Consider the following 20,971-nt stretch of genomic DNA (forward strand, 5'->3'; position numbering starts at 1 on the left):
GCTTACAGAGAAGTATCATGGAGTGCTGAGAAGATGGAGAGGAGGCTTGAGGAGAGTCAGAGCTTAGAGGACGAGGCACTGCTTCCCATAAAAACCTTTGCCAAAGCTGACCAACAAAACGGAGCCACCATTTTCAGGTTTCTTGGGAACCACGAAGCTTGCAGTGAATCAAAGGTTGTCCTGGTCACCAGGGCTCCACGCTGGCACATCTGATTTAACCAGTTTAACAGTGGGGCATGGCACCAGCAAAGAACCAAAGCCTCTGAATTTCCCCGCCCCAAAGGCAGGTAGCAGGATTTTGTACGAGGTTGGTCAGACAGAGCAGGGAACCCGGGGCACATTCTGCAACCCACACTGACGAATCCGGGCTCTGGACACTCATCCCATGCACATCCCTCATGCTTCCTGGCCTTGGATCCAGCCATGCAGCACTGCAGGGATGCTCTGACACCTGAGCTCACCTCGGGTTCCAGCAAAACTCCACTTCCCTTTCATCAGTGTCTCTTCTGCTGAGGTATGACAGGTTGCAGCTCCATCCTAGGTTTTTCATTTCCTTTTTTTTTTCCCTCCTCTAAATCAAGCTGCTATAGAAAGCCTCACAGGGCACGGTCTTAGGATTATTTTTTAAAGCACCTTCAAGTTTTTTGGTGATCAGCAGTCACAAAAGCATAAAAAGATAAGAGCTAGAAAGGACCTCAAAAAAGAAACCTGTCTCCATGCTACACCTAATTCATTCCCATCCTTAGAGCCTTCTAGTGATGGAGACACCACATCCTCCCCAGCCCATTTGTCCCAGAATTTTGCTGCCCTTTTCCTTACAGTTGTCCATTCTCTGGCATGCTGAACCAAGATCTGCCCTGCTGCCATGTAAACCCTTGACTTTGTGCCACATGCACAGCAACTTAATCCTGGTTTGTGCATTTGAACTGCTTGGGAACCAGGATTTCGTCATCTCAGGGCCGGGTGTGTTGGGATGGAGAAGTCCTTCATGGGAGGCTGTGGTGAGTGTTTGCTTTTTGAGCACTCCCAAGACACCTTTTCAGACACAACTAGAGCATCTCCCCACCCCTCTTGTAGGGCCACCTGCCTCCCCCAAGCTATCACCATCTGGGAACAGCTCCAGAGCATCCACAGCCTTCCTCTTGCGGCTGCCAGGGCACTGCTTCCACCACTGCACTCCGCATGCTCCAACAACCACCTTCTCAAATTCCTTCCCAGAGCCACTGAAGGTATCAGTGTCCTGACATGGAGCGTTAGAAATTAACCATTAACAGGGAGAGGCAGCACAAGAGTAGATGATGGGGGGTCTGGGGCATATTGTCCCTGGGAATAATAATATTCATATGGATAAAGCTGGCCTTGATGAATGTGTTTCCTCTTCTTTTTAAGTGCCCCTAGCCACTCCTTTTAATATGCAAATCCGCTCTGGTCACCCTTGATTAGGGGTCTGCTCCGCTGGCTGTGAAAGAGGAGAGCTTGATTTCCCCTGCATTGTATTCCATACAATAGCCCCAAAGCAGGCTTTGAAGGGAGTTCATCTCCTTGTCCTTCCAAAGGAGAAGCTGCCTGGAGGGACACAGAGGTCGCTGGCTCTGGTGCTGTCAGCTCTGGCCCTGCAGACACTGTCTGAGCTCTGACTTGGTGATTACCGTGGCTTCATCCTTATTTTACAGCTTTGCTGATCAGGTCCCTTCATTGGCCAGGAGACAGCCCGAGCCAAACAGTCACGGTGTCAGCTCTAGACAAAGATCTGGCTGGGCCTGGGAATCAGTCACAGGCTTTTACACCAAAGCATCTGAGGGGCTGGGAGGGACCCCAGAGCAGGACCTTGTTGTTGGGGGCAGTGTGCACATACAAGCACGAGGGTGGGTGCGTGAGCAAAGCACGGTGTTGGTGAATTTAGGAGGGATGCAGGAGGGCTTCCAGGCAATAGGAGGAGTGTTACAGGAGCATGAAGCCACGTAGCATAGATATAGAGAGGGAAATCACTGATATTGCCCAAAACACACAGGTCAGCGGGGATATTTCACTACTGAACACACGTCCTTATTCACAACAGCACTCAGGTGAAAGGATGCAAAGCTGTTACTAAAGGAGTGCTCTGTGTAATGCATCTTTTTTTCCCCAGCTCAAATTCAGGCAAAAAAGAAAAAATAAAATCCTCCCAAACCAGCAAAACCAGCTGTGGGATGCAGACATCCCATACCAGCAGTCCTCCAGGGAAAGAGGCTCATGCCCAGGCAGGCACAGTCAGGACTTGGAGGAATTTCAGACCCTCTGCCTTAAGAAGCATAAGAAAGACATGCCTTTAAAATCCTCTTGCCATTTTTGGGTGAAACAGACTCAGGATATTCCTCAGCAGGAAGCCAAAGTCTTTATTTCTCAAAAGATGCGGCCCATCATCTAAACAATGAAGCAAAACATCTGGATAAACAGAACTGCCTGGGGCTTGTGTTTGACAGTAAATACCAGACAGAGGACACAGCCCAGGGAGATGCCATTGGAAAGCCCTGTACTGGACCCTATTTCTGCATTTTCAGCATTTGGGCCACTTATAGGACTCTTCTGCATATTCCTCAGGGCTTTTCTTCATTAACAAAGACTAATTGTAGTTATGCTTATCTCACCAAGAGGCAAAAATAGCAAATTCTATCTTTTTTTTGTCCAGGCAGACAACAGCCTACAGGTGCTTGTGGGAAGCAGGTGAGTTTTCCACACGAGTCGCCAAATTTTGTCACTTTTTAAAGCTTTCAGCTCCCTCCAGCAGCCTGCTAGGAAGCTCCATTCACCACGGAAAAAAGAACTGGTGAAAAACTGTGTCATATCATTAAATCTTTGTTACAACACCAGCAGATGTGAGATAAAAATAAACATGCAGACAGATGCCACCGTGGAGGAGGAGGAGGGCAAGCAGGAGTGGGACCTACTCCTGACCCATCTCCAGCATCACATCCTTCATCCTATGGCTCAGCAGGAGCAGCTCCAGCACCCAGACCTCCCCTGAGCAGCTCCAGGAGTTAAAGGGCTCTGAGGTGCTGGGTAGCAAGGTCATTTGTGCCTCCCTTATTTTGCAATAAATGAATAAGAAAGGTTCAAACTCTTATTAAAAAAAAAAAAAAACTTCTAGAAGAAGCTTGGGAGGGGTCCAAACCAAAAGCAGCAGCAGCCCAAACCTCTAATCATAAGGAGACCACTCTGCTTCAGGAACAAACAACTCTAAAATCCCTGTTCAAACACAGAAGGATGTTGCTGCACAAGGAGGAGGCAAAGGAGACACCAAGACCTTACCTCTCTCTTACCAGTGCAGAGGTGAGGCAGCAATATGTGTCTTTGAGTGACCACAAAGGATCACAGAATGGGTCAGGCTGGAAGGGACCACAGTGGGTCATCTGGTCCAGCTCAAGCAGGGCCAGTCCAGAGCACACGGCACACGATTATGTCCAGACAGTTCTGGAATATCCCCAGTAAGGGAGACTCCACACCCTCTCTGGGCCATCAGTTCCAGCGCTCAGTCACCACACAGGAAAGAAGTTCTTCCTCACATTCAGGTGGAACTTCCTGCACATCAGCTTCTGCCTCTTGTCCTACTGCTTGGCACCACCAAGAAGAGCCTGGTCCATTCTCTGGACATCCTCCCAGAAAGTTGTGTTTTCACTCCAAAGCCGTCGTGGGTATGGCCCAAGCACTGCACATCACAACAAACACCTCCCTTGGGCTGTCACCTCCTGTGTGACCCTCAGCACAAGTGACCAGACACAGACACACCCCGTGTTAACCCCGAGAGCTGGGACACCAAACCCTTATGCAATATTCTCTGTAAAAGGGCAGTTAAGGCTGAAGAAGGGGTTACAGAAAAGGGACTTTTAAAAATATTTACATCTCACTCTGGTCTTTAATATCTTATGAATCCTGCTATAAAGTGCATTAATGTAGTGGGTTTTTGTGGTTGGGTTTTGGTAGCGGGGGGGGCTACAGGGGTGGCTTCTGTCAAAAGCTGCCAGAAGCTTCCCCTCTCCCATGGAGCCAATGCCAGCCAGCTCCAGGCTGGACTGCCTGCCACTGGCCAAGGCCAAGTCACTCAGGAGTGACAGTAACACCTCCGGGATAACATATTTAAGAAAAGAAGGTTGTGGCGCAGGAAGAATTCCAGCCAGGGAAGAGTGGAGTGAGAACATGGGAACAACAAGGTAGACACCGAGGTCAGTGAAGAAGGAGGGGGAGGAGGAGCTCCAGGTGCCAGAGCTGAAGCCCTGCAGCCCATGGAGGACCATCGGGGTGCAGAGACCCCCCTGCAGCCCACGGAGGAGCCCATGCTGGAGCAGGTGGCTGTGACCCACCCCGTGGGAGGCCCAGGATGGAGCAGGGTCCTGCTGGAGACCTGCAGCCCGTGGAGAGGGAAGCTCATGCTGGAGCAGGTTTTTCCTGGGTAGGACTTGTGGCTCTTTAAGGTTCCTTCCAACCCAAACCATTCCATGAGTTTTTGATGTGTCCCACCAGGCAGGTTACATGGCCACAGCTGAAAATGAGGGGAGCTGGGCAGGGTACCTGAAAAAAGTCAGAGCACAATCTCCTCTTCGTCTGCCACCAAATGTTCCCCTCCAGCTGTGCCAGGGGAGGTTCAGATTGAACAACAAGAAACATTTCTTCATGGAAAGCGTTGTTCAGCACTGGAATGGTTGCCCAGGGAAGTGGTGGAGTCACCATCCCAGGAGGGATTTAAAAGACATGTGGATGTAGCACTTGGAGATCCGGTTTAGTGCTGAGTTAATGGATGGAGTCAATGATCTTAGAGGTCCTTTCCAACCTAAATGGTTCATGTGAACGAGCTCTTCCTTCACACAGGGCTAAAAGAGAAAGGCTGTTTGCAGAAAGCCCAGCATCCACACCATTTCCCCAGGCCTGCAGCACCTGCTCCCACAGCATATAAACCCCTCTGGCTGCCAGGCAGTTGCTCGCCCTGCTGAGGGAGCAGATTTGCACAGTGCTTTTGAGAGTTTTCCACCACAGCAAAACCATTTCACGGGCCACAGGCCGCCAACACTTTGGATGTGCCTTGATCCATCAGTCTCGTCCAGCTGGCCTGACACCAGGCGCCCTGTGGGCAAAGGGCTGAGAGGGGGAACATGTAGCGCTGACTTTTTTATAGCAGGGTCAGAGTCATGTAGAATAAAGGTGGGAGATGAAGGAGAGGAGATCTGGGAGTTAGTTTTTCAGATACTCCTGTAAATGCATCCATTTTTCCAACACACAGAGCGAGCAGCTGTGCAGCTCTTAGCCGCTGGCTGGGGTTAAACCATGACAATGTCCTTACAAGCTCTGGCTGGGCACTAGAAATGTTTATTTTGGTTCATCTGGGGCCGGTCCCTCCACGCCTGCTCACCCCCTCTCCAGTGGCTGGCCAGGCAGAGGACCTCCACGTGACCTCCCAGGGCAAAGTCACCCAGCAGAAGCTGGTGGGGATGATTAGGATGCCGATGCGCGCGTGCTGTACCCATGCAAATAATGTGGAAAAACGGCAGGCAATCTGGCCCAACAGCTGTCTGAAGGTCGGGGAGATGAGGCGACGCAGATGGACTGGGGGGCACCGCGACGGGCATGAGGGCTGGAGCAGCAGGCAGCTCTGATCTCAGCATCAGCACTAAAACAGCCCTGCCAGCCCTATTTTGGGTCCTGCTTCCCCCCCTGCACCAAGGTGGGAGCTGACCGCTCCCATCAGGAGATATTTTGCTGCTTCGTGCTCCTGTTATAGCTCTGGTCAACCTATTACTCTTAAATAATTCTCTGCTGCTGTTCCTGGTGGCTCTTTTCCCTCTCCCTGCCTCTCCACCGTGCAGTGGGGCGTGTGAAAGGAGCGCTGTGCTGCGCTAAAGCCGGCTCAGACATCCCTCTGCTCCAGGCAAAGGCTCTCCCGCTGATCCTGTCTCATCACAGGCGGGAAGGAAGGCTCAGTGCCTCTGGATCTCAGAGGTGCTGAGGAACAGAGCTGACACGGATTCCCAGTGCTCTCCTCATCCCTGGGCTGCCTGGGACAGATTTAAGTCACCTATCCCTGCCTAGGTCTCGCTGCAAGAAACAGCTGCAGGAGCAGAGTCAGAGCAAGTGCCAGCCCCTCATCCAGGCCCTGCCGACATTTCAAACCAGCCCCAGGTTTTGGTTTCTATCCCTGTGCTCCATCTCAGGAGCCATCCCAACCACCAGACTGGGTCCCTCGCTTGCATGCCAGCTCTAAATGCTCGCATGGATGTGCACAGACTTCCAATTCCTGTTTTCTTAATTGCACTTTTAATTACATTTATTAATTGCATTACCGCGCCTCCAAGCCAAGCAATTTCCAATTTTAAAGTTTGATTCTAAAACCTGATAATTTCCCTTTTTAAAATTTCTTTTTTGGTTGAAATTCAGCCCACCTTTCAATGAGCTCTCATTAATATGTATCTCCTGTTGCTATCTCTATTAAGTGACCTCCCTCATTATCGGGTGACACTGGCAAACGGCCACCGCAGAGCTATAATTCAATTGAGGGGCTTTTGAAAACACCATAAACACAGCTGGAATAGATGCACTATAGGAGCTGGAGAGGAATTCGCTGCTGGATAACCACACTCAGAGCCGAGAGCGCTTATTCCCGGCAGACACGGCCCAACCCAACGTACGGCGATGAAGAAAGGGACAACACAACCAACAAGCCCACATGGCAATGTGCCATGCTGGGAGGACAACGGTGAAGCAGCCACACACAGGAAAGGATGCTCTGGCATGCCATGGTATAAAGCTCCTTTGTTTTTCCAGCCCAGAGCTGTCCCATTTCCCACTGAAGATAACCCTGCCCTTGCCGACACGGAGCTTAGATGACTGATGGATGATGTGGCATCCCCAAAAACTGGGTGCACATGGCTCTGCCACCTCTCCACCAGTTGCTTCTGCAGCACAGATCCTGAGGGGCAAGCCCAGGAGGGGAATCCTAAAATGGTTCGGGTTGGGTAGGAAGGGACCTTAAAGATCATCTAGTTCCACCTAGAAAAAGTCAATCGTTTCCCCCTGCCCTAGGAGGGGGTAGAAGGGTGGTGACACAATCACCACTTCACTGACTCAGTGCCAACAGCCAAATTTCATCAGAAAAGCCACATTTCTCTCCCATTCCCCATGTCCAGCCTTCAAGGAGCAGGCAGGGCCAGAGCAAGGGCTGGGAGGCAGTCTATGCTTCCCTCCTCGGCTGCTATTAGGTCAGTCCCAGTTTTGGAGACAGCAGATGGGAGCCCAAGATGGTCTAATGAGACGTTTGAAAGTCAGACACAAGTGCCAAGAATGTGAAAACCTGTCAGTCAGAGAGCTCCTGGCTTCAGCAGCACCGTATCACTCCTACTGGTGTGATTTTCCTGCTGGAAGAGGGCATTTGGAGCCATTTCCCCCCTTGCAAGGGCACCCACGGCAGATGGCTCGGTACCCCTTTGGCTGTCCTGCTGCTGGAGATGGTGGGCATGGATCAGGTGGGTCCAGGTGGCCACAGTCAAGGTCTGGACTCCTGCACTGGCAGAGGCAGCTTTTGCTTAGGGAAGCAAATTGCGGAATCCAGTGAGAGTTTCCACTACCCCTCCCTTCGATATCAAAATTAGAGTAGCAAAGTCAAATCACCAGAGTGATTTACTGCTTCCAGCCAGCATTCACTGTGGGGTGAGAGGAGAAATCCTTTTTCCAATTCCCTCTTGGGGGTGATGCCATAAACCGGACAGATCCTATTTTCTTAACATCCTGTTTTGTTTTGCAGTTGCCACTAACTTCCACTTTCTGGCACCCCGTGGCAGCCCATCAGGTGATGCTCTGGATGGCAAATGACTTCCATTAAGGCAGAGTATTCATACAGTGCATTACAAATGAAACCCTAATGACAGGACACCGACAGTATCGCTCCTACTTGATATTAATTGGGTGCCACTTTCTTTTAATGGTACATTAATTAATGTGGAATATCAACGGAAGTCCACGACACCCGCATTAATACAAATGAACTCATTATCATCGGTGTTACTACAAGAAATGACAAATAAATCTGTAACAGTGGGACACTTCAAATAATAGCCACGAATCATTAGGTATTGTCTTCATTTACACAACATATTCCAAATATATACACAAAATCTGTGGATGCTCCATGCCAGTCCTGTATCTGCTCTTCCCTGGCTCTCAAGCTCTCCTGAGTCACCTTGAAGGATCACCAAGGTGACCAAGGAGAATTGGGACTTGCTTTCACATCACCTCACCGCCTATCTCCTTCTCTTATCCCAGCACTACTCGCTATGTCCTTCTCTTGAATCTTCAAAAAACCCTCAGATCTACCACATGTGATCCATCTCTTGCCCTCCCATTCTAGCCAGGCAGACAAGAAACCTGCCTGCTTTACCACCTTATTTATTTTACTGCTTATTTATCCCCTGTTCTGGTAGAGAAGCTAAAAGTCCCTTTCCCAGCACAGTGCCTCGCTTATGACCACAGGAGGAGCGAGTAAAGTGTCCTCAGAAAAGAAGGGAAGCAAACCCACAACTCTCTTGGAGCTCTGGGATTTGAAGGTCCCAAAGATCCATCAAAAAGAAACTCCTGCAAGAGCAGGTATCACCCTCAACACAAGCGAAAGCAAATGCATACAGCTGTGCTGACATAAAAAACACTTCCCTGTCTTCCCAGGCATGGCTTCATTACCAGAGGAGGGATCGATACCGGTTCAGCTCGGGTCTCATCAGGCTTTGCTGGGTGCTGAAACAGCAAATTCCAGCATGAAGCTCTTCTGTCGAGACATGGCTGGAGTGTGGGTACCCTCTCCCACGAGAGCTGGCACCCCAACTCCCTGTCTTCCACTGCCACAGGAAGAGGGGACAGTCACACGCCTGGGACAATGGAATGTGCAGGGAACAGCATTTTAAAATACAGTCTGTGAAGACTGACTCGTTCTCGAACTGCAGGAACAGCCAGGAAGGAGCAAGACCAAGTGAATGAGACTTACAAAAAAGACAGGGAAGCTTGCAATGCCAAGGAGGAGGATATGGGAAGAAAAGCATCGAGTCTTCCAGCTCATGCTGCATCCCAGTGTGATAACATAAGGAATGGTATGTGCCCCACGCTCCAAACTCCTCTCTGCTGTCAGGCACACTATGAAAGATGGGTTTATCAACACACAACACCCCACCTTTACCTCTTTTGACCCAAAATCTTCCTGCTACACATTGAATCCATGAAGCTTTGCCTCACTGTTGCCATCAGTGCCACCCTCACGGAGAGGGTGAGGCACCCTGAGGACAGCACCTGCCCTCTGCTACAAGCAGATGATGCTCATCTTTAAACTAAAAGAGGAGAGATTTAAGTTAGATGTTGCTCAGAGGGTGGTGAGGCCCTGGCACATGTTCCCAGAGAAGCTGTGGATGCCCCATCCCTGGAAGTATCCAAGGTCAGGTTGGACAGGGCTTGGAGCAACCTGGGCTAGTGGAAGGTGTCCCTGCCCATGGCAGGGGGTGAAACTAGATGAGTTTTAAGGTCCCTTCCAACCCAAACCATTTGGGGATTCTGTGATCTTCCCCTGCACACACAGTTGTTTTTTTCACACCTTCTTAAGAGAGTAAGTGGTTTTTTTCCACCTGGGGAGAGCAGAGACCTCAGCCTGCAGCCCTGGCAGGAAAACTTGTGCAAGTGCTCCAAGGTACACTTTGAATAAGCTCCTGGTCCCCAGAGAAGGTGCCTGAGCATGGAGCATAAGGAGTCAACCTGCCTCAAAAGAAGAAGAAAAGGCACAAGTGGGAGCACAGAAAGGTTTGGAAAGCGAAGCAGCACCTTCTGTTGGGGCAGTCACTGATGTCCATCTCTGGAAGAAGGAAAGAGCATCCTTCATAACTAAACAGAGACTGAGGACTAACATTCAAAATTTACTGTGACTGTGCCAACCACAACCACACAGCCCCACACAGCAGGTATTTGTGAAGTGGAAAGGTAATAGCAAAGAAAGGGCCAATAAAGTCACCAGCCTCTTGAGGACAGGGAGAGAGGCACATAACCCTCACCTCTGGCTACAGCACAGGGAGTTATAAAGCATCACACACCTCGTGACTTTACCAAGAGTGTCACGTTTGGCATCAGATTAAAAGATTTAGACCCTACCCCTGAGGAAAGGCTGAACAGATCTGCTCCCAGCACCGCCCTCGGCGAGGCTGAGGTTTTCCATGCACGTGATGGGGAAAAGGCTGCTTGGAAAAGGATTTTTCTAAGGTACTGCCTTCCTTGCTTCACACTCCTCCAGCTCATTTCCTTGCAAGGCTCTGTGACAGGAGCATGTGTAGGAGTGATGCACCTGAGCTCCTGGAGCAACAGGAAGGGATGCAAACCATGGGATGCAGCTGTGTAGCCACATGGCCAGTGCTCTTCTATCCTGGTCAGAAACATGCCTTCCCAAGCTGCAATTAAAACACACAGGGCTCATTTGCAGCATTAAAACTGTTGGAATCATTCACGTTCGGGGTTGTTTTGGTTTGGTTTTGCTTTCCTCTAATCTAGGCTGGGATCTTGGAGCATCAGCTGGGATGTTGTGCTGCTTCCCTGTCCAGCAGGATTCCTAATGAAAAGGCTTTTCCCAGAGGACTCAGCTCACTGTCTGCATTGACTGGCATGTCAGGGTGCATTAAAGGAGCAGTGTTTTGGAATTCTCTTCAGTCACCCCAGGCCAAAGAGCCTTCAGCTCAGGGCAGCATCTGCCCAGAGGGAAACAGGCACAAACCCAGCTTAATCCCCTCAAACCTTGCAGGAGGAATGGGGTTAAGTCTATTCTTCTCACATGGATCACTTCAGTTCTCCTCTTCCCTTGGCTTTGCCCTCATTCACCGCTAAGAAAACAGATTATTTTCCCAACTCTGTTTCTTTAGCAACTCTGGCTTATAGGTTACAAATTTAAACAAAACTCACAATAATTACAAATAAATCAGTTTCCCCTCTCTTCTTCTACTGTTTCACATCTTCACTCACCTCCTTGTCATCACCTCATTGCCAATGTCTGGCAGGAACCCGCTGTCTGTCAGTCTTAGGCAAGCTCAAGTCTCCAAGCCCACCAAAGATTCCCTCTCCATCCCCTTCACTCTTGGAAAACTCTAGGAAAGCAAAGGCAAAAAGCCCCAAAGCTGAGGTGAGTGCTCTGCACCCCAGAAGTGCCACACTCTCCTTCAGCTGCCCTGAAGCTGCGAATGAGGCACATCAGCACAAAGGCTGCAGGAGCTGCTTTGGAAGAGGTGGCTCCAAAGAGAGCAGGTGCTGGCGACAAGCTGATACCCTGGAGACACCACAGCTTTAAATACCTGCTCCTGCTGTCACAGCCAGCTTTGAGCCATGAAATCAGCTGGTTTTGCTCCTAAATCCCTGAGCAACAACCTGAGCAGGAGGTGGGGTGACCTTTCAAGCTGAGGAGACAGCGTGAGCTGCAGAGGGCACGGCGGGAACATCTGCAAGGGACAGGGTCAGGGCTGGTCACCTCATCGGTTAAATCACAGCACAAACACTCTGTTTCTAATGACAGTTTTCAAAAGCACAGCTTATCGAGTAGACCCACAAAAGAAATCATGTTGGACATGGCTTAGGAGCATCACCACGTTAAAAATAACAACTTTTTTCCTTTTCTCTCTTACTTCCTAAACCTCTCATCCCCAAGAGCAATGCAAGGCACCCAGAAACACCAGGAATCTTCTCCTAAAACCTGAGCTTCCCTTCAAACTCCCCCCTAAGCTTGATTTGGAGAGGGATGGTAGCAAAACCCCCCAAAACCTGTTTTTTTCTGCAATTCCAAGTATCTGCCCGAGGCCTCATAAACTCTATGTTGAGGCAAACAATTTTTCTCTTTAATTTCTCCTGGTGTTGCCAAAGGAACCAGACTTTACAATCCAGCCCAAAGAACCGAGCACACTGTGAAGTCACATCAGCAGAGGGGTCAAAGCAATCCATCGGTGACACCAATTGTGTCAAGGAGATTTTAAAAATACCTTAAGTGGTTTTAAAAAATACCCAGTGTTTTATTATAAAAGCACTCGGTGTGTTGATTTTTTTGTTTTAACAGGGCCCCAATCTCTGAGTGCCCCTGGTAACATCACAAGAACCAAGACAATGGGGTCCTACAGCCTAACCACAGCACCTCCTGCAGGGATAATAAACCACTAAAAAGCTTAGAAAGCACCAGCGTGGACAGTACATTCCAGCAAGGGATCTCTGTTTTAATGAACAGAAAAGTGGGGGAAAAAGAGAAAGAGAGAGAAAACAGAAGGGAGAAGAAAAGAAGCTGCATTTTGGCCCTTTCCTAGAAACACAGGGAGACAACTCCCTCCTTCCCTCTGCCAGTTCATCACGTCTTTTTGCAACCAACAGAGGAGATCCCAGCTCTGCCAACACCCTCACCAGATCCAAGGAATTAACTTAAACTTTTGGCATTACCTGAGGGGGAAAAAAAACAAACCCTCAAACCCACACAACCCTGCAAAGCCTTCCTTGCTGAAACCATTCCCTTTCAGACACCGCGTTCGGTCCCAGCCATTTCCTGAGTGCTGACATCCCTCCAGCAGAGTCAGACCAAGCCTTGTCACATCACCACTGGCTGAGGGTGAGGGCTGGAAAAGAGTCAGGCTTATTTACCAGGGCAGGGAACAAACAAGTCTGCGTCCCCCCGAGCCCTCCTGCTAGAGCTCCCGCTCCCCTTCCCGCGCTGATTGCAGCCCCTCGTCCTTCTGCTGATTGCAGCTGATGGTCCTGGCTGGGTTTTGCCCTTCCAGACCAGCCCCTCAATTATCAAGGTCTGGTTTTTATAAGAGGTTTGGGTTTTTGACTGTTTTTTTAGTCCAGCTCGCGAGTTTATTTTTTGCTTGGGCTCTTTTCCTTCCCTGTCTGGATGTGCTGATGGATTTTGGCGCTTGCCAGAATTCAGCAAAACCAGGCTTGCTGGGTAGTATTAACTTCTAACCCCCGTGTAAAAATAGCTGCAATAAAGCAGAGTGAATAATATCAGCTTCACCTAATGTAACTTTGATTAAACAGCGCTGCCCTCTTCATCACTCCTGGGTGGTAACTCCAGAGAAATGTCCTTCCCGAGGGCTGGAAAGCCAGCAAGGTCTGGGAGAGGATAGTCAGTATGACACTGGCACATTCCAGGGCTGTTGCTGAGCCCTACAGGGAAAGTGGAGGGAGCAAACTCAGAGGAAAAGTCGACAAAACAGGGGAAAACGGCAGATTCCTGCCCCTCTGGGTAGCAAGGCAGCCCACAGGCACTTCCAGCTTCAGCCTGGCTACAGGATCAAAGCACTGAGGTCCACTGCAGAAAAGCCTCATCCCTTCCCCTGGAAGATGCAAAAACCTCCACGTATTTAATTATTCTCCTCTTCACTCCTGGTGCCGGCAGACTGTGGCAGGAGCTGTTTTGTTACACATGCAGGAGGAGGCAGAGAAGGTTTTAATTTCACGCCATGCACCAGGCGCTGCAATTTTGGACACTGTTTGTTATCTGACTTCTGGCCCTATCTCTGGTCCCGGCGCTCCTCAGGCAGCCGCGGCCAGTTGGCTTTTTAATTTATTCTCTGCTAGGATGGGGATTCTGTTCAAGTGAGAGCCCTCACTGCCCAGCCATGCTGCTTTAATAACAAAATGCCTTCAGGTTTGGAGGTGTGATGTTGTGCCAGGTTAAACACAGCCACTGCCACTTCTGGGGGGCTGCGGCTCCCGTCTCCTGAAGGAAACCCCACGGCTGCAAATCATCCTTCCCTTCTGCTTTTGCCCACCCAGAAAGAAAAAAAAAAAATCACCTAAAATGGGACTAAAACCGTTTCTCACATCCCCTCCTTCCCAGATGGGTGAACCGTAACCCCAAATCAAAGGACGACCTTCTGGAGAGCGAGAGGAATCATGGAATGGTTTGGGTTGGAAGGGACACTACAGACCATCTAGTTCTGTCGCCCTGCCATGGACAGGGACACCTTCCACTGTTGCTTCAAGGTTGCTTCAAGCCCTGTCCAACCTGGCCTTGGACACTTCCAGGGATGCGGCAGCCACAGCTTCTCTGGGCAACCTGTGCCAGGGCCTCCCCACCCTCACAGGGAAGAATTTCTTCCCAATATCCTATTTAACTCCACCCTCTGGTAGTGGGAAGCCATTCCCCTTTGTCCTGTCATTCCAGGCCCTTGTCAAAAGCCCTTCTCTCACTCTTCTGTAGCCCCTTCAGGTACTGGGAGGGGCTCATTCCCAAGCAGAGGACCGAGGATGACCTGGAAAACAGCTGCCCTCAACTCTCCAGGCTGAATCCTTTGCCCAGCAGCCAGGCGAAGGATTTCCTACATTTTTGGCATGAGCAAAAAGCAAGGCATAAAAGTCAGAGGTGGGGAAGCCACAGCATCCCTCATGCGTTGGATGATAAAAAAAAAAACAATACGGGGTGAGCACCTTTGAGATTATCACACCCCAGGGAAACTCTCCCTAAAGTTTCTGTTGTGTAAGCCATCTTCCCAAACCCTGACACCCCCTCTCTTTCTTCCAGGGTGGTTTGTCAATACAGAGCTTAGATCTCCGGCAAAGGACTTGGGATGTAAGAAATCAAGAGCAAGTAATTGCTGCGTGAAAATGACAGCGCAGCGATTTACACAGACTAGACCAGACTGTGGAATACCAAGAGGCAGCCAACAGCGGAGAATCAATACCTCCCAAGAGGTGGGATTATTAGGGAGACAAAGGGGCTTGAAAGATCCATAAGTGCCTGATGACTGACTATTTCCAAAACAGTTTGCTGAATGAGAATTGCCTTCGCAAAGATGCCGGGCCCGCTCCGAGGGTGTGCCTGGGGATGCTGGCACACCTCTGCCAGGAACTGAGAAGTCTGGCAGCAAAACACAGCTGTCCCATCACCCCATGCCTTCCCCCGAGACCCCCCACTGCAAAAGGGAGCTCTCCTCTTTCTGAGGTGCTCCCTGCTCTGAGGGTGAAAGTGGCAGTAACATCCTGACAGGGATTTAGGTAAAGCCACCTCTGGCATTTTGGCCTCTGCACTGACATTTCCATCAGAAATGCAGCAAAAAGAGGCAGTAGGAGGAAATGCAGGGTTACAATTCTTCTTATCCAAAGCATCCCTGCAGCCATTAACAGACCACATTTGTGAATTCCCCTTCTTCCCTAAAAAAAGGCAGTCTCATGTTCCATCGGCACCTTTTAAATCACAATCTCCACACTGTACCCACACACAAGGTCCATCCCACAGAGCCTTCAACATCCCCAAAAAATGATGAGTAGATCTGTTTTACACCTCTCCATAAAGCCACAGGGAGACACCAGGATCGCCTCCAGCACTCCCAAGTGACAATGGCTACTGTTTTCAGCCCCGGGAGAGTCCGTTTCCCGCAGGAGTCATCCTGTTCTCCAGGGACAGCCGCACATCCAAGCAGCCAGGACGCCAACACAGGACAACATCACTTCTCCTGCTGCAGCAGCTGTACACCTGCCAAACCATCCTTAGGATCAGTCTCCTGGAAAACAGGATTTGCCCTCTGGACACGAACAGGGAGCTCATTTTTAACAAGGATGCCTCTGGGCATTCCAGCTTTCCACTGAGCGCAGGTTGCAGGCACCCAGCAGCTCTCTGCCAAGATCAGGCTGCTGAAAACACAGCCTGAAAGCTGCTCTCAGTGACTTGGGGGAAACTCATGTTCAAAGTACTGAGTATGTTTAAATACAAAAGTTCCTCCTGGATGAAAGCAGCCAGGAGGCCCAGGAGTCTCGTTTTCTCAGAGGATTTTTAAGTTCACAGCATATCTGGGTAGGCAAAATGAGTGAAAACCAGAAGAACTGTCTCCTCTCTGACCATTGTGCAGCTCCAGCCTGTTTATTTATTTATTTATTTAAAACTACTTTTTTCAAAGGTGAAAATATAAATAACATTTTCTTTTAGGAGGAGAGAGAAGGGAAACCACAGCACAAGCAAGGGTTGGGGGGGGAGATGAGGAAAAGCCTGAAAGAGCAATTTTTGAAATGTCATCAGGCAAGAGTTTGCCCAGGGACAGCTTGGATGTACCATTTCTTTTTCAAAGGAGGGTAAAAAGAGGAGTTATATCTCTGGGTTAGCACCACTTAGTTCCTCAGGCAGACTATATAGTAGGAAAAGAGCAATGCTCTCCAAAAACCTTTATCCAGCAGAGTTTCTTCTATTAGCGTTTATTTTTTATTAAATGTAAGAAGAATGAAAGATTTTTTGTTTGTTTTTTTAATTGAAGGAGTTATTCGCTAGCACTTAGCTCAGGTCAGAGAAGGAGGGTCAAAAAATAAGGATGCATTAGCCCCTCTTGGACAGGAATAGAGATGGAGCTGCACGTGCAGCCTCCAGCTCAGAGAAGCTTTGGCACACCTGGCTCAGCGCCACCAGTGCCACAGCCAGCCCTTGGAGCTCTTCTGGGAGCTGGAAGGATGGGGAAGCCCAGGGATAAGGGATAGAGGATGGGAGGAGCAGAGAAATGGAGACAGCAGGAGAAAACTCCTTCCTCGCCACTCCTGGCACCCTACGCTGGCTGAGCTGAACCTTTTGCACTACTAAATCCTGCTTCCTCCAGCATCCCACCCCTGTCTGTGTCAGAAGGCATTTATTGGGTCCACCTACCTTCACTGTGAGTTTTTAAAGCACAAAAACCAACAAAAGGTGTCCTCAAATCAGAAAACCAATGAAAGAGACCTGTAAGAAAGCCCAACAGCCCCAACAAGCCACAAGATATCTGCTGTTACCAAAATCCCATCCCTCCCCCAACACCTGGACAAGAGGCACCGAATGAACATCCAGCAGCAAGAGATGTGGGTTATTTTGGGCCAAAAAGAATGAATGCCAGAGTTGGAACAGCGTGGCTGTGTCAGCCAAATAACTGCAGTGATGTTGGTTCTGGAAATGCTGTGCCCAAGGCAGAACTTCATGGAATAGCAGAAGCTCCCGGCACAGGCAGTGGGAGCAGCCCCCCAACAACAGCACACCACTCCTCTGCTGTGCCCTGCCAGCACTCCAAAATGAAAGCCACCTCACACAAAATCATGGAATTATTGAGGTTAGAAGAGCCCTCTAAAATCATCAAGTCCAACCACTCTCTCAGCACTGCCAAGGCCACCACTCACCCAAGGCCACCACTCACCCATGTCCCCTCGTGCCACATCCACACATCTTTTAAATCCTTTCAGGGATGGTGACTCCAACACTGCCCTGGGCAGCTGTGCCAGGGCTGGACAACCCTTTCAGTGAAGAATTTTTTTTCTAATATACAATCTCTACACCCACTGAAGCAAAACACTGAAGCCAAAGAAAAATTCACCTGGCTGAGGATAACCCAGAAGTATTAAGGCTGCAGCCTAAGTGCACACAGAGCTATAAATAAAAAGAAGAGAGGACTTTCGATATCTTGCTGTAGTTCTTGTTCTGAGCACATTCAGTTTACTTGGTTCGACTTAAGTAGGAAATTTTTAAAAAAAGCACCTTGTCAAAGCTGTGATGAGGAGGAAGATCTGGGGTGGACGATGCCTGTTAATCACCCATTGCAACCAACTCCCAAAGGGGTGAGAGCAGAAATTCCAGCTTGGCACGGGTGCAGGATTCAACCCCACGCTCTGCTGGTGCCCACCTGCTCTGCCAGCGAAATCCCATTAAAATGCAACAAGCAAAATAATGTTTCAAGAACACATCTACTTCAAAACAGCTGCACCCGGCAAACATTATGTGGCCTAAGACTCAAATGCTGCTCTTCTTCCCATCAGTCAGGCTCGGTGAAGGATTTGCTGTGTGGGTTTTGTTTTGTTTATTACTTCTAATGACTTTCTCATTATCATTTTGCTGTGAAACATAAACGATGGTTATGGGAGAAATCATATTATTTGGATGGCTTTATTAAATTAGAGAGCAAATCTGTGTGTATTTCTGGCTCAGGATAAATGTTTGAACTTTGAGAGGCCAAAATTCATTTTCACACAAAGCCATTTTCGGAAGCTCTGGAATCAGTGGTTAAATTTGCCCTCAGCTGCAAGGGAGATGTATGGGGGTATTTCTCAACTTATTCCCTCCTAGAGATTTAACCAAATCTCCAAACCAAAACCCTGCTTCTAGCTCTGCTTATGAGAAACTCGAGACTTGTGGAACATAATGGAGAAATAAAGGCAAAATAGCACTGGAAAGAAATATAATAAAATAATAAAATCCTCCTGTCTGCGTGCCCCCAGTCCCCTAGTCCTCATAGGGGAACTTCAGTCAGCTCACACATTTTCTCTGAGAAATCAGAGAGAATCACTGTCTTCACACCCTCACAACAAGAGCTGAAAAAGTGCTTATTCCTACAGGAATACAACTGATAACACCAGCACAGCTCCAGCAGAAATAGTAACACCAGCCAGCAGCCATGCAGATGGGTAATTGTGTTGGTACTGGTTACCTGCAGGAAATAGAGATGTGCCACCTAAAATACACAAGGAGACGTCTGGCACCCTCTCTGCATTAGGATTCCTGCAGGACCAGCAGCAGGACCCATCCAGTGGTGACACTGGAACACAAGCAAGTGTGAAACACATGTACAGGATGAAAAAGCTGTCACTAGAGAGGCAGAAGTTGCTATTTCCTTCTCTTTTCCATCCCTCTATCCCTTCCTTTCTCCCTCCCAGTTCAAAGAATAGAACAAGAAACCAAATACTTTTTCCAGGCAACAAATCAAAGCCCCCCCTCTCAGCCTTTTAAAAGCAATACCTGACACTGGAATAAACCTGTTAAAAAGAATAAATTCCCCTGAGCACACCCAAAGGGAAAAAGCAACAGAAAATCAACCCTGATAAAAGGTCTGTTAAATGAAAGCACTTTCAGCGTGCCAACCCAAAATGAACAGCCTAGAACAAGCAAGCTTGGTGAGAGAAATCCCTGCTGGAAAAACACAGCAAGGGAGAGCGGAGAGGAAATATTTGGTGCCCTCCATTCACCACTATGGCAGGGAATATGAGATGACCTACAAGGAACAGGCTCTGAGGCAATGGGACATGCCTGTGGACCACAGGACACCCCAGAAGCAGAGGGCCTTGAGCAGCCCAAGCATCTGGTGGGAGCACAGGATGAGAAGAGACACAGAGCAGGAATGTGCCGAGCTGGAAGCAAGTAAGATCTACTCTGCTGTTAGTTCAGCAATCGAGATCAAAGGAATTTGGGGGAAAATACATGGAAAGGAACAGTTTTTGGAGCAGGAACAGCTCCACAGTCTTGGGCATGAGCAGTTGTGCTCACAGCTGCTGGAGGAGGGAAAGCAGGAATGGGTCCTACCTGTCCACTGCCCAGAGGAAAATAGATCTGGCCAACCTTCTTGCTCCCCCACAAGCTGGAGATGAGCAGAAATGCTGCCTGGGGCACCCCGAGCAGCCCTGGGTGTGCTTAACCCTCTCCACCCTGATGGTACAGGATGGGGCAGCAGCGGAAGCCACTCTCCCAACTCCACAGCCAAGGGATGCCCATCCCTTGTCCAAGGAAAAAAGGAGGGGGAGAAAGAAGATGCCCAAGGAAACTGAAATAAATGGACTTAAGGTGTGAGAAGAATGAGTTAATGAACACCTCATTCTCTCAGACTGTCTGGGATATCCAGGGAACCACCATGTGTCACCACCACCATTTCCCCTCCAAGGAATCCCACTGGATGGCTAAAATCCCCCAAAACACTCAAGAGCATGTTTCTTCTCCTTAAGTGAGGTCCTTTGGTCCTTGCAGGCAGATTTACTTCAGTGAGTGCCATGCAGCTCTTCTCCTTCCTCCTCTATTTAATTCCTTCTCCTCACCCCCTCCCAGGGTTCCTGCTGGCAGCTCTTTGGGTTTCTGACACTGACCAGTCCCACTGAGGCTGTGACACCACCTGTGCCTGTAAATGGGAGGAAAACAGAGGTGTGAATCCTCCCCACAACCCTGGTGCAGAAGGACCTAAACAAGAGGAGACCTTCTCCACATCAAAGCTGAAACCCACCAGCCCATATCCTGGCATCCCCCGTCCTCCTGTGGTATTTAACTCCGGACAGAGCGCTCACATTCCTGAGCTTCCACAAAAACACTGGTTGTGACAACTTCTTACCTTCCCCACAGATGCTTTAAGACAACTCTTGAGCTGAGACTGGAGGGAGGCAAAAAACCCCCACAATCCCATCAACTCTGACAACTCTTTTTTATGCTGTACGTGTCCAGTCGTATTATATTTCTAAACCCAGAGCCAGGCAGATGTTTCAGATGCTCAGACAGAAGGCACGGATATATCTGGGAGCACAAAAACTGAGGGACGGTGTCTGAAACCAGCTTCCCAGTGCCTGTCCAGAGTCTGCACTCAATAAAAGGTTCAGTTGCAGCAGACAGCAATGAGCAATACCATGTTTCACACGCCACCTGCACCTCGGAATGGGGCTGCAACATGAAACACCTTGATGAAGAGCTGATGTGACAGTCCTTTAGCAAACTCCCATGTCCAGGAATGACGTCCTACTTCTTACAACAAAAATCCTATAAACACATTTATCCTTTGCAAAACATCTCCTGACACCAAATCGATGGAAATAACCTGCACCCTTTGCCCATAAGAAAAGCACTTGCTTCAAGCACAAGGAGGAGCCCATGTCTCAGTCCCCCTCTCTCCCAGTGTTGTTGCCCCCTTCAGTCCTGGCCACCCCATTTTCCAGAAGCAAGAGCACCCCAGAGGATCCAAACACCCTATCAAACAAATGGGGAGACAAAGGAAAAAGAAAAGAGTAACTTTTGCTGATCATTTTTTCTGAGCTCGTAGAAAGGGAGAAGGAGAAGAGCTGAACCTCCTTGTGAGGCAAAGCCTTTAAAAGTTAAATGTATCATGAAAAAGAAAAACTTCTGTCACTGCTTAAAAAGGTTTTTGACAGGTCTTCATTTGTAACCCACAAACAAATGCAGTTTCTCATGCTCCATGGACTCTAATATCACTTC

At 49.1% G+C, this 20,971-nt stretch overlaps 1 protein-coding gene across 1 annotated transcript in view; it reads right to left on the reverse strand.

Annotated features, from left to right (window-relative positions):
- The window catches only part of CDH23 (cadherin related 23), a 183,804-nt gene that overhangs the window by 109,842 nt on the left and 52,991 nt on the right, over positions 1-20,971 (reverse strand). The gene's annotated exons all lie outside the window — the stretch shown is intronic.

The sequence above is a fragment of the Manacus vitellinus genome, unplaced genomic scaffold (assembly GCF_001715985.3).
Source record: "Manacus vitellinus isolate BGI_N305 unplaced genomic scaffold, ASM171598v3 scaffold_48_pilon, whole genome shotgun sequence".
Taxonomy (NCBI): domain Eukaryota; kingdom Metazoa; phylum Chordata; class Aves; order Passeriformes; family Pipridae; genus Manacus; species Manacus vitellinus.